Genomic DNA, 12834 nt, shown 5'->3' with positions numbered 1-12834 from the left:
CCAAAGGGGGTTTCCCTTAGGATAAATTCTTAAAGACAAAATTGCTATACTGACATCTTTAAGAGAAAATCTTAACTTTAAATCAATTTAGACTCCCTCCAATACTTGGAGTATTGATTTCTCTATATTCTTGCTATAGAGTGGGATAGAATAGATAGAAAAATAATGCCAAGGATCACTCAAGGTGCGTAAACCAGACAATTTCCTGTTCAGTAGATTAACTGCACATCTTTCGCCACATATCTCATAAATATAAGTGACTAGCTGTCTTTGGCTTGATCTTTATAAAATTCAGTAATATCAGGCACATTTGGTTTGGGCTCATAAAACCTTGAGCCAGACATAAATCTTCAGTTTCCTAGAGCATCCTAATTAGGATAGAATCAGCATGGCTGAAGAGAGCAAGAATGGCTTTCTGTGTGCAGTAATCATGGGGTCTGCCTTATGCATTCCATTCATCTTGCATTAAAATTGTGCTTTAGTCATGAGTGATTTATTAGGTCCAATTTGAAGAGTTGGCTTCTCAACATTAGGAATCTGAGGAAAGAGTATTTTCTATAATGCTACACATCTTTTTTTTTTTTGTAACTACATATGTATACCTTTGCTGTTTTGAAAAAGACATATGAACATTAAAAACCCCTATAGAATGGGAAAATATCCTCTTGTAAACTATTAAGGCATATTCTATGCCAAAGCAGATTACTTCTGTATCAGCCCAAGCCCTGGCAGAGAAGAGAACTGGTGCACTCCAAGTGGATAATTTGAATGAATTTAGTGAAAGAACCATTTACAATTGTGGGCAAGATGTAGAGATCACAAAATATAGCACAAAACATGTAGGTTAGTAACTGGGGACTGGAGAGTATCACTTCCAGGCCTGGAGCTTTGACCTTTGGTGTTCATCCAGTGTGCAGGGTTCCTTCAGGGCATGTGTGAACAGAACCAAGACCTCATGTTTCCTGTTCTTTCTCTGTCCAATTTCCTGCCAGTACTCATTGATTAAACCTATCAGAAGTCAGAGGGTCAGCATGCCTCTCAATGCAGTGCACACAGATCTACCAAAGTGAATATAGGAAACGTTGGATTGAAATTTCCTTCCACAAATGTGTTCCACAAATGTTGCTGGCTAATTTGCAACTAATTATATATGATGGAAGAACATTTCTATTTCACCAGGTATTTATAGTAGAATATAAAATGATAATTCTTAACATGAGACTTCTTAGCAGTGCCAGGCATGGTGGCTCACGCCTGTAATCCCAGCACTTTGGGAGCCTGAGGCAGGTGGATCACCTGAGGTTAGGAGTTCGAAGCTAGCCTGGCCAACATGGTGAAACTCTGTCTCTACTAAAAAATACAAAATTAGCCACGGGTGGTGGTGGGTGCCTGTAATCCCAGCTGATCGAGAGGCAGAAGCAGGAGAATCGCTTGAACCTGGGAGGCGGAAGGTGCAGTGAGCCGAGATCATGCCATTGCACTCCAGCCTGGGCAACAGAGTGAGACTATGTCTCGAAAAAAAAAGAAAAGAAAAGAAGACTTCTTAGCAAAATATACTACCAATTTATTGGAGAATTATATATAGCGTATTATACATCTATTAATACCTATGATAGGATGAATATATTAGGCTTTATAATATATTATAAATTAGCACTTGGATTAGCACTTGGGCATGGGAGTTACACTTAGTTTGAATCCGAGCTTTTCCATCTATGAGCTCTCTGACTTGGGGTGAGTTTATTACCTTCTCTAAGTCACAAAGCTTCTGTTTTGTTTGTTTGTTTCATATGTTACACAGGAATATAATAGTACCCACCATATAGGATTGTTGTGAGGATTAAATGAGATAATGTATTTTTCTTAGTCCATTTGTGTTGCTATAAGGAATACCTGAGTCGTGGTAATTTATAAAGGAAAAAGGTGTATTTGGTTCATGATCCTGCTGGGTGGAAGACTGGGCATCTGGTGAAAATCTCAGACTACGTAAACTCATGATGAAATGCAGCGGGGAGCCAGAGTATGGAGAGATCACATGGCAAGCGAGGAAGCAAGAGAGAGAGGGGAGTTGCCACACTCTTTTTAGCAACCAGCTCTTGTGGAAACTAATGGACATGTAACCCATTTACTGCCACCCAGAGAGGGGATTTACCTATTCCTGAGTGATCCACCCCCATAACTCAATCACTTCCCATTAGGCCCCACCGCCAGTGCTGGGAATTAAATTTCAACATAAGTTTTGGAAGGATCAAACATTCAAGCTATAGCAGTATGGAAATTGCATAAGCCAATGTCTGGCACATATTAAGTGTTGTATTTAATAAAGATTGTCTATTATTCTAATTGTTACACATTTGTGACTAGGGACAAGAACAAGAGTTGAGAGGACTCTCCTCATTTTAGGATGAAACTAATTGCTTAACTTAGTGTTTAGAAAGGATAGAGAGTTCAGTGACTCAGGGCACAGGTTCTGGAGTAAAACCTTTTGAGTTTGCAGCCTAGTTCTGCCTCGAGCTGTTTCTTTGACAAATACTCATCTGCTCATCTTCTCAGTGCTTTAATTTCTTCATCTGAAAATTGGGTTTGATATCTCTGTCTATCTATCTATACATAGATACAGGTATATTTTTAAAAGTTTATATACTGTATATATAAAAAGATAAGTATGAAAATTCATTATAATATCAAAAACTTAGAATTATAGTCGGTCTGTTTTCAGGATTTGAGAGCATCGTCCCACAGAAGCCAGATCTGGTGAAATTGTTTTCCAATATAGGCATACCTTGGTGAAATTGTGGATTTGGTTTCCGACCACAGCAGTAAAGTGAATATTGCCATAAAGTGAAGCACATGAATTTTTTGGTTTCCCAGTACATATAAAAGTTATGTTTATACTCTACTGTAGTCTACCAAGTGTGCAATTCCATTATGTCTAGAAAATGTACATGCCTTAATATAAAAATGCTTTATTGCTAAAATATGGTAATGATCATCTGAGCCCTCATTGAGTAACTGTCTTTTACTAGTGGAGGCTCTTACTTGATGTTGATGGCTGCTGACTGATCTGGGTGGTGGTTGCTGAAGGTTGGGGTGACTGGCAATTTCCTAAAATAGGACATCTGTGAAGTTTGCTGCATTGATTGACTTGTCCTTTCATGAAAGATTGTTCTGTACCATGCAATGCTTCGTAGCGTTTTACCCACAATAGAACTTCTTTCACAATTGTAGTCAGTCCTCTCATATCCTGCTGCTGCTTTATCAACTAAGTGTATGTAATTTTCTAAATCCTTTGTTGTCATTTCAACAGTGTTCACAGTATCTTCAACAGGGGTAGATTCCATTTCAAGAAAGCATTTTCTTTGCTCATCTGTAAGAAGCAATACCTGATCTGTTCAAGTGGATCATGACGTTGCAGCAGCAATTGAATCACATCTTCAGACTCCACTTTTAATTCCAGTTCTCTTGTAATTTCTACCACATCTGCGTTAACCTTCTCCTCTGATGTCTTGAACTCCTCAAAATCATCTATGAGGGTTAGAATTGACTTCTTCTAAACTCCTGTTAATGCTGATATTTTGACTTCCTCCCATAAATTACAAATATTCTTTTTTTTTTCCTTTTTTTTTTTTTTATTATACTTTAAGTTCTAGGGTACATGTGCATGACGTTATATCATGTATAACTCCCCATGCAATCCCTCCCTCCTCCCCCCTCCCCATGATAGGCCCCAGTGTGTGATGTTCCCCTTCCCGAGTCCAAGTGATCTCATTGTTCAGTTCCCACCTATGAGTGAGAACATGCGGTGTTTGGTTTTCTCTTCTTGTGATAGTTTGCTAAGAATGATGGTTTCCAGCTGCATCCATGTCCCTACAAAGGACGCAAACTCATCCTTTTTTATGGCTGCATAGTATTCCATGGTGTATATGTGCCACATTTTCTGAATCCAGTCTGTCACAGATGGACATTTGGGTTGATTCCAAGTCTTTGCTATTGTGAATAGTGCCGCAATAAACATACGTGTGCATGTGTCTTTGTAGTAGAGTAATTTATAATCCTTTGGGTATATACCCAGTAGTGGGATGGCTGGGTCATATGGTACATCTAGTTCTAGATCCTTGAGGAATCGCCATACTGTTTTCCATAATGGTTGAACTAGTTTACAATCCCACCAACAGTGTAAAAGTGTTCCTATTTCTCCACATCCTCTCCAACACCTGTTGTTTCCTGACTTCTTAATGATTGCCATTCTAACTGGTGTGAGATGGTATCTCATTGTAGTTTTGATTTGCATTTCTCTGATGGCGAGTGATGATGAGCATTTTTTCATGTGTCTGTTGGCTGTATGGATGTCTTCATTTGAGAAATGTCTGTTCATATCCTTTCCCCACTTTTTGATGGGGTTGTTTGTTTTTTTCTTGTATATTTGTTTGAGTTCTTTGTAGATTCTGGATATTAGCCCTTTGTCAGATGAGTAGGTTGCAAAAATTTTTTCCCATTCTGTAGGTTGCCTGTTCACTCTGATGGTAGTTTCTTTAGCTGTGCAAAAGCTCTTTAGTTTAATTAGATCCCATGTGTCAATTTTTGCTTTTGCTGCCGTTGCTTTTGGTGTTTTAGACATGAAGTCCTTGCCCATGCCTATGTCCTGAATGGTACTACCTAGATTTTCTTCTAGGGTTTTTATGGTATTAGGTCTAACATTTAAGTCTCTAATCCATCTTGAATTAATTTTCGTATAAGGGGTAAGGAAAGGATCCAGTTTCAGCTTTCTACTTATGGCTAGCCAATTTTCCCAGCACCATTTATTAAATAGGGAATCCTTTCCCCATTTCTTGTTTCTCTCAGGTTTGTCAAAGATCAGATGGCTGTAGATGTGTGGTATTATTTCTGAGGACTCTGTTCTGTTCCATTGGTCTATATCTCTGTTGTGGTACCAGTACCATGCTGTTTTGGTTACTGTAGCCTTGTAGTATAGTTTGAAGTCAGGTAGCGTGACGCCTCCAGCTTTGTCCTTTTGACTTAGGATTGTCTTGGCAATGCGGGCTCTTTTTTGGTTCCATATGAACTTTAAAGCCGTTTTTTTCCAATTCTGTGAAGAAAGTCATTGGTAGCTTGATGGGGATGGCATTGAATCTATAAATCACCTTGGGCAGTATGGCCATTTTCACGATATTGATTCTTCCTATCCATGAGCATGGTATGTTCTTCCATTTGTTTGTGTCCTCTTTGATTTCACTGAGCAGTGGTTTGTAGTTCTCCTTGAAGAGGTCCTTTACATCCCTTGTAAGCTGGATTCCTAGGTATTTTATTCTCTTTGAAGCAATTGTGAATGGAAGTTCATTCCTGATTTGGCTCTCTGCTTGTCTGTTACTGGTGTATAAGAATGCTTGTGATTTTTGCACATTAATTTTGTATCCTGAGACTTTGCTGAAGTTGCTTATCAGCTTAAGGAGATTTTGGGCTGAGACAATGGGGTTTTCTAAATATACAATCATGTCATCTGCAAACAGGGACAATTTGACTTCTTCTTTTCCTAACTGGATACCCTTGATTTCTTTCTCTTGCCTGATTGCCCTAGCCAGAACTTCCAACACTATGTTGAATAGGAGTGGTGAGAGAGGGCATCCCTGTCTTGTGCCAGTTTTCAAAGGGAATTTTTCCAGTTTTTGCCCATTCAGTATGATATTAGCTGTGGGTTTGTCATAAATAGCTCTTATTATTTTGAGGTACGTTCCATTAATACCAATTTATTGAGCGTTTTTAGCATAAAGGGCTGTTGAATTTTGTCAAAAGCCTTTTCTGCATCTATTGAGATAATTATGTGGTTCTTGTCTTTGGTTCTGTTTATATGCTGGATTACGTTTATTGATTTGCGAATGTTGAACCAGCCTTGCATCCCAGGGATGAAGCCCACTTGATCATGGTGGATAAGCTTTTTGATGTGCTGCTGAATCCGGTTTGCCAGTATTTTATTGAGGATTTTTGCATCGATGTTCATCAGGGATATTGGTCTAAAATTCTCTTTTTTTGTTGTGTCTCTGCCAGGCTTTGGTATCAGGATGATGTTGGCCTCATAAAAAGAGTTAGGGAGGATTCCCTCTTTTTCTATTGATTGAAATAGTTTCAGAAGGAATGGTACCAGCTCCTCCTTGTACCTCTGGTAGAATTCAGCTGTGAATCCATCTGGTCCTGGACTTTTTTTGGTGGGTAGGCTATTAATTGTTGCCTCAATTTCAGAGCCTGCTATTGGTCTATTCAGGATTCAACTTCTTCCTGGTTTAGTCTTGGGAGAGTGTAAGTGTCCAGGAAATTATCCATTTCTTCTAGATTTTCTAGTTGATTTGCGTAGAGGCATTTATAGTATTCTCTGATGGTTGTTTGTATTTCTGTGGGGTCGGTGGTGATATCCCCTTTATCATTTTTTATTGCGTCTATTTGATTCTTCTCTCTTTTCTTCTTTATTAGTCTAGCTAGCGGTCTGTCAATTTTGTTGATCTTTTCAAAAAAACAACTCCTGGATTCATTGATTTTTTGGAGGTTTTTTTGTGTCTCTATCTCCTTCAGTTCTGCTCTGATCTTAGTTATTTCTTGCCTTCTGCTAGCTTTTGAATGTGTTTGCTCTTGCCTCTCTAGTTCTTTTAATTGTGATGTTAGAGTGTCAATTTTAGATCTCTCCTGCTTTCTCTTGTGGGCATTTAGTGCTATAAATTTCCCTCTACACACTGCTTTAAATGTGTCCCAGAGATTCTGGTATGTTGTATCTTTGTTCTCATTGGTTTCAAAGAACATCTTTATTTCTGCTTTCATTTCGTTATGTACCCAGTAGTCATTCAGGAGCAGGTTGTTCAGTTTCCATGTAGTTGAGCGTTTTGATTGAGTTTCTTAGTCCTGAGTTCTAGTTTGATTGCACTGTGGTCTGAGAGACAGTTTGTTATAATTTCAGTTCTTGTACATTTGCTGAGGAGTGCTTTACTTTCAATTATGTGGTCAATTTTGGAATAAGTGCGATGTGGTGCTGAGAAGAATGTATATTCTGTTGATTTGGGGTGGAGAGTTCTATAGATGTCTATTAGGTCCGCTTGGTGCAGAGATGAGTTCAATTCCTGGATATCCTTGTTAACTTTCTGTCTCGTTGATCTGTCTAATGTTGACAGTGGAGTGTTGAAGTCTCCCATTATTATTGTATGGGAGTCTAAGTCTCTTTGTAGGTCTCTAAGGACTTGCTTTATGAATCTGGGTGCTCCTGTATTGGGTGCATATATATTTAGGAGAGTTAGCTCTTCCTGTTGAATTGATCCCTTTACCATTATGTAATGGCCTTCTTTGTCTCTTTTGATCTTTGATGGTTTAAAGTCTGTTTTATCAGAGACTAGGATTGCAACCCCTGCTTTTTTTTGTTCTCCATTTGCTTGGTAGATCTTCCTCCATCCCTTTATTTTGAGCCTATGTATGTCTCTGCATGTGAGATGGGTCTCCTGAATACAGCAGACTGATGGGTCTTGACTCTTTATCCAGTTTGCCAGTCTGTGTCTTTTAATTGGAGCATTTAGTCCATTGACATTTAAGGTTAATATTGTTATGTGTGAACTTGATCCTGTCATTATGATATTAACTGGTATTTTGCTCGTTAGTTGATGCAGTTTCTTCCTAGCCTCGATGGTCTTTACATTTTGGCATGTTTTTGCAATGGCTGGTACCGGTTGTTCCTTTCCATGTTTAGGGCTTCCTTCAGGGTCTCTTGTAAGGCAGGCCTGGTGGTGACAAAATCTCTAAGCATTTGCTTATCTGTAAAGGATTTTATTTCTCCTTCACTGATGAAGCTTAGTTTGGCTGGATATGAAATTCTCGGTTGAAAATTCTTTTCTTTAAGAACGTTGAATATTGGCCCCCACTCTCTTCTGGCTTGTAGAGTTTCTGCCGAGAGGTCTGCTGTTATTCTGATGGGCTTCCCTTTGTGGGTAACCCGACCTTTCTCTCTGGCTGCCCTTAAGATTTTTTCCTTCATTTCAACTTTGGTGAATCTGGCAATTATGTGTCTTGGAGTTGCTCTTCTGGAGGAGTATCTTTGTGGCGTTCTCTGTATTTCCTGAATTTGAATGTTGGCCTGCCCTACTAGGTTGGGGAAGTTCTCCTGGATGATATCCTGAAGAGTGTTTTCCAACTTGGTTCCATTTTCCCCCTCACTTTCAGGCACCCCAATCAGACGTAGATTTGGTCTTTTTACATAATCCCATACTTCTTGCAGGCTTTGTTCATTTCTTTTTCTTCTTTTTTTCTTTTGGTTTTCTCTTCTCGCTTCATTTCATTCATTTGATCCTCAATCGCTGATACTCTTTCCTCCAGTTGATCGAGTCGGTTACCGAAGCTTGTGCATTTGTCACGTATTTCTCGTGTCATGGTTTTCATCTCTGTCATTTCGTTTATGATCTTCTCTGCATTAATTAGTCCAGCTGTCAATTCTTCCACTTTTTTTTCAAGATTTTTAGTTTCTTTGCGCTGGGTACGTAATTCCTCCTTTAGCTCTGAGAGGTTTGATGGACTGAAGCCTTCTTCTCTCATCTCGTCAAAGTCATTCTCTGACCAGCTTTGATCCGTTGCTGGCGATGGGCTGCGCTCCTTTGCAGGGGGAGATGCGCTCTTATTTTTTGAATTTCCAGCTTTTCTGCCCTGCTTCTTCCCCATCTTTGTGGTTTTATCTGTCTCTGGACTTTGATGATGGTGACGTACTGATGGGGTTTTGGTATAGGTGTCCTTCCTGTTTGATAGTTTTCCATCTGACAGTCAGAAGGACTGTCTGTTGGTCTGTTAGAGATTGCTTGAGGTCCACTCCAGACCCTGTTTGCCTGGGTATCAGCAGCAGAGGTTGCCGAAGATAGAATATTGCTGAACAGCGAGTGTACCTGTCTGATTCTTTCTTTGGAAGTTTCCTCTCAGGGGTGACGCCACCCTGTGAGGTGTGTGGTATCAGACTGCCCCTAGTGGGGGATGTCTCCCAGCTAGGCTACTCAGGGGTCAGGGACCCACCTGAGCAGGCAGTCTGTCCGTTCTCAGATCTCAACCTCCGCGTTAGGAGATCCACGGCTCTCCCCAAAGCTGTCAGACAGAGTCGTTCGGGTCTGCAGCGGCCCCGCTCTTTCCCCTAATGGACTGCAGCTGTGCGCTGTCCGCAGCGGTAGAGTCTACAGAGACAGGCCTACAAATATTCTTAATAGGTTGTAGAATGGTGAATCCTTTTCAGAAAGTTTTCAATTTATTTTGCCCAGATCCATCAGAGGAATCATTACCTGTGGCAGCTAAAGCCTTGTGAAATACATTTATTTTATTTTATTTTTTTAAGATAGGATATATCTTTCTCACCCATGCTGGAATGCAGTGGCGTGAACATGGCTCACTGCAGCCTTGACTTCCTGGGCTCAAGAGATCCTCTTCCTCAGCTTCTCATGTAGCTGGGACTACGGGTGTGCATGACCATGCTAGGCTAATTTTTTTTTTTTTTTTTTTTTTTGTAGAGACAGGGTCTCACTTTGTTGCCCAGACTGATCTCAAACTCTTGGGCTCAGGCAGTCCTCCTGTCTCAGCCTCTCAAAGTGTTGGTGTTACAGGGGTCAGCAACCTTGCCCAAGATATATTTCTTAAATAATAAGATTGAAAGTCAGAATTACTTCTTGATCCATGGGCTGCAGAATGGGTGTTGTGTTAGAAGGCATGAAAACATTAATTTTCTTTTATATCTCCATCAAAGCTCTTGGGTGACTAGGTGCATTGTCAATGAGTAGTTATGTTCTGAAAGAAGTCTTTTTGTTTTCCAAGCAGTAGGTCTCGGTAGTGGGCTTAAAATATTGAGTAAACAAGTTGTGAATGCAAAGGAGAAGTTATTGAAGGAAATTAAAAGTACTACTTTTAATTTCTGCTATAAACAGAGCCCTTAGATTTTTGAAATGGTAAATGAGCATTGGCCTCAACTTCAAGTCACCAGTCTCATTAGCCTCTAACAATAGAGTAAGCTTGTCCATCAAAACTTTGAGGCCAGGCCAAGTGCAGTGGCTTGTGGCTGTGATCCCAGCATTTTGAGAGTCTGAGGCGGGAGGATTGCTTGAGGCCAGGAGATTGAGACTAGCCTGGGCAACATAGCATGAGTCTATCTCTACTTAAAATTTAAAAATTAGCTATGTGTGGTGGCATGTGGCTGTAGTCCCAGGTACTCAGGAGGCTGAGGTGGGAGCATTGCTTCAGCCCAGGAGCTCAAGGCTGCAGTGAGCTGTGATTGCACCACTGCACTCTAGCCTGAGTGACACAGTGAGACTCTGTCTCTGAAAAAACAAAACAACCATCCCTGTCCCTACAAAAAGATCAAGCCGGGCATTGACTTCTCATTTCTAGCTGTGAGAGTCCTAGATGGCATCTTCTTCTAATAGAAGGTCATTTTGTCTACATTGAAAATCTGTCGTTTAGTGCAGTCACCTTCAGCAATGATCTTAGTTGGATCTTCAGTATAACTTGCTGCAACTTCTACTTCAGCACTTGCTGCTTCACCTTGCAGTTTATGTTACGAAGACAGCTTTTTTCCTTAAACCTCATGAATCAACTTCTGCTAGCTTCCAACTTTTCTTCTTCAGTTTCCTCATCCCTCTCAGCCCTCATAGATTGAAGAGAGTTGGGACCTTGCTCTGGATTAGGTTTTGACTTGAGGGAATATTGTGGCTGGTTTGATCTTCTCTCCAGATCACTCAGACTTTCTCCATATCAGCAATAAGCCTGTTTTCTTTCTTATCATTTCAGTGTTCACTGGAGTAGTACTTTTAATTTCCTTCAATAACGTCTCCTTTGCATTCACAACTTGGTTAACTGTTTAGCACAAGAGGCCTAGTTTTTGGCCTGTCTAGGTTTTCAACATGTCTGGTTTCCTCACCAGGCTTAATCATTTCTAGCTTTTGCTTTAAAGTGAGGGATGCACAACTCCTCTTTTCACTTGATCACTTAGAGGACATTGTGGGGATATTAATAGACCCAATTTCAATATTATTGGATCTTGGGAAATAGGGAGGCCTGAAGAGAAGTAGAAAAATTGGTAGAAAACAGCTGGTTGATGGAGCAGTCAAAACATGCACAACATGTATGGATCGCACTTGCCGTCTTCTATGGGTGAGTTTTGAGGTACCCCAAAGCAATTATAGTAGTAAGATCAAGGATTGCTGATCATAGATCACCATAACAGATATAATAATAATGAAAAAGTTTGAAATATTGCAAGGATTACCAAAATGGGACACAGAGACAGGAAGTAAGCATATGCTCTTGGAAAAATGGCACTGATACACTTGCTTGATGCAGTGTTGCCACAAAACCTTTAATTTGTTAAAAACAAAACAAAACTACACTCTCTGTGAGTTGAGTCAGTAAAATGAGGTGTGCCTCTATGTGACTGATGTCCCCCCATATCTGCTGGTCTAAAATCTGAGGTGGTGGCCATAAGACTTTTCTGTTTGACTCAGAGATAATAAGCATCTGGAAAGATTTATTTTCATTTCAGGTGGCAGATGTGGGAGGCAGTCAATATGTTGCCAAATTGGTGGCGGAAACCTAGAAAATGACTGGGTAGGAAGAAGTAGTAAAAGCACTAACAGAAGTACATTACATCATGGGAGATGTAACATACACAAATTTGTTGCTAATGGGAAGAGTTAGCAGCAGTGTACACTGAGGCTTGTAGTTTCTATTTTATGTACTCCATTGCTTCAGAGTGAGAGAGCCAGTCACTGAGTAGGGGAAAACACCTTCTCAATAGAGCTGAGGTTTGTTGCATGGAGGCCTACAAAGCACTATTGTACTAAATTGAGCTAGAATTGTACATATAAACATTTTCAACCATAAATCTGGGACTAGAATAGCACCCGAGTAAAATGAGTGACCCCTAGGTAAGTGTCCGTATCCTATCTATTGAAAAATATTAATACTAGCATTAGACAATTATATCCTTGCTCCAGGTTGAGCAAATAGAAAAAAATAACGACTGCATGCAATCACTGAAATTGTAGAACAAAGGAAATATATGTCATCCTGAAAACTCTAAAGAAGAGAACACCAGCGAAAATTATTTACAATAGGAAACAAAAAAGTTTAGAAAACTGTTCAGAATCCTCCTTATATTGAAAAAGGTGTAGTCTCAGTGAAACAGAGCAGAATGCCATGAGTTGAGAATTGAGAAATGAAAAGGCAACAGGATGAGTTGAAAAGGGAAGTGGATGAGATGAGGTTAATTGCAAGACTCTAAAAATGCAATGGCAAAAGCAAAAAAGGAAATGCAATAGCAAAATTAACATCCACAATGGGGGCAGTAAAAGGTAAAATTGATAGTGGGAAACCAGATCAGTGTGATGGAGAACAAGCTAAAGAAATTTTTTCAGAATTTAGAAGAAAAGGGAAAAAGAAAATAATGAAAGAGAAATTGTGAGGTAAAGAGAATGGAACTTCAGTAACAATTATTGGTAATTCCTGAATAATAAACTATAGTAATTAGAAAAAAATAATAAAACAAAATTGAAGAAAATTCCTAGTGCAGGAGGCAAAAATAATTAAAAGACTGGTATATGAATTGAAAGGTTAATTGTCTTTCAGGCAAAACACATAAGAAATGACATATAGCTGGACTCATCCTGGCAAAGTTTGAGGTTTAAAATAATGATTAGCTATCATATAAGTAGCCATGCATGAAAAACCATATAAAACATACACAAAGAGCACTCCAGAAAATTACCTAGTAAGGAGCAAAAATTACAATTTTTGAGTCATCTAAATTTATTATGTATTATTTAGACTCTGAGTCAAAGAAAGTAACAG

General features: G+C 39.5%; 1 protein-coding gene across 5 annotated transcripts in view; it reads left to right on the top strand.

The window, feature by feature from the left end:
• Positions 1–12834, top strand: part of AIG1 (androgen induced 1) — a 293027-nt gene that overhangs the window by 25384 nt on the left and 254809 nt on the right. The gene's annotated exons all lie outside the window — the stretch shown is intronic.

The sequence above is a fragment of the Trachypithecus francoisi genome, unplaced genomic scaffold (genome assembly GCF_009764315.1).
Source record: "Trachypithecus francoisi isolate TF-2019V2 unplaced genomic scaffold, Tfra_2.0 Lachesis_group15, whole genome shotgun sequence".
NCBI classification, from domain to species: Eukaryota; Metazoa; Chordata; class Mammalia; order Primates; family Cercopithecidae; genus Trachypithecus; species Trachypithecus francoisi.
The sequence above is the reverse complement of the archived record's forward strand: the minus strand, read 5'-3'. Positions and strand labels throughout refer to the sequence as shown.